This window comes from Lissotriton vulgaris, chromosome 3_1 (genome assembly GCF_964263255.1).
Source record: "Lissotriton vulgaris chromosome 3_1, aLisVul1.2, whole genome shotgun sequence".
Taxonomy (NCBI): Eukaryota; Metazoa; Chordata; class Amphibia; order Caudata; family Salamandridae; genus Lissotriton; species Lissotriton vulgaris.
The window spans coordinates 107,399,297-107,400,574 of record NC_141689.1 but is presented as its reverse complement, the minus strand read 5'-3'; the positions used below and the strand labels follow the sequence as shown (position 1 = coordinate 107,400,574).

Below are 1,278 nucleotides of genomic sequence, written 5' to 3'. Positions count from 1 at the left end.
ACTTGAAACAGCCGCTAACATCGCTATCTCCTATTACCAACTTTTGGATATATTTGCGCTAAGCGCTAATATCTCCAAAAGCTAGCACCTGCCCTGAGCAGTTCTTAGCCATGTTATCCAATGAGAGGTGGATAACATGACTTCAGATGTTCGAGGACAAGAATTGATAAATAATTCACCTTATTCTCCTTCGTGGGCATAGTGTAACAGGTGAGCTGCAATTTCAATTATCCCAACTAACAGTTTAGAATGCTGCTATGGTTTCGACGATATTCTTTAGTCCTTGACGTCGATAATATTAGCATTCTTCTTATTTATTGACTGATGATTAGAACGGATGGTTCCAAAAATTGCACCTTTCTAAAGCTGTCGCAATAGTGGCGCGTACGTGTTGTTAAAGTGTTAGCAGTACTGTCCTCACTATACGTTCATTGAACAGCAGCGCAACCCAAAACAAGGATGGTTACTTATACACTGCTAGTGGATCGCTGATGACCAGTAAAGACCCTCATTTTGTTACGGTGATTTGAAATTTTAATATCGATTGGAATGAACGTTTCGCTTTGTGAAAAAGTATTACAGGAAGGTGAGCTTACTGAGTCGACAGTCTTATCTCCCCCCCCTTATTGTAATAGAGCCCATCATGCATTGCGCCCCCATCTCGTGTTGATTTGCATATTACCAGAGGGAAAAAAGGTTCACGTGCTGCAGTCTCGCCTTTGGTTAAAATGTATTTAAAATGGCATTTACATGCACTCACTTCATATGTCTGTGCCCCGCGTATTCTCGTTGAATTACATACAACCTGTTGAATAAGCACATAAAGCACGATCACCTACCCACAATAGTGCGAGACTGCAATATGTGCCGCGTATTATGCATAGACGATGAGCATGATTAACTGTAAGAATGCATGTTCTCCTAATGTTGTACTATTCGTCCATTTGCGAGAGGGAGTACCCTTTAATCGTTGATTGAGTGGGAGAGTACTTTTCATTAGGGATGATCAAGCCAGAATAAGGTAACACGCATGGTAGTTATAAGGGTTAATTTGTTTCTTAGGATTTTATTGGATTAGTTGTGTACAGCGGACGCAATGTGGAAAAAGTACGCAGACCGGTGTGCATTTTTCTATCAATAAAAACTGTAACGATGTAATGAAACGAAGATAGGACTAGAATGGCGTATAGTGCAAAGGATTGTGGGTATGCATATATCGCACAAAGTAGTGTTTGGGTACCCGTACGTCCCCATTGCTTTTCCTGGACGCTCTTTAAT

The 1,278-nt window shown here is 40.8% G+C and overlaps 1 non-coding gene across 1 annotated transcript; it reads right to left on the bottom strand.

Moving 5' to 3' along the window:
- Positions 1 to 339: 339 nt before the first annotated feature.
- On the bottom strand, positions 340 to 464 carry LOC147726043 (U4atac minor spliceosomal RNA). The gene has a single exon (XR_015309639.1). It is a non-coding gene; the product is annotated as a U4atac minor spliceosomal RNA (small nuclear RNA).
- Between the last annotated feature and the right edge of the window lie 814 nt (positions 465 to 1,278).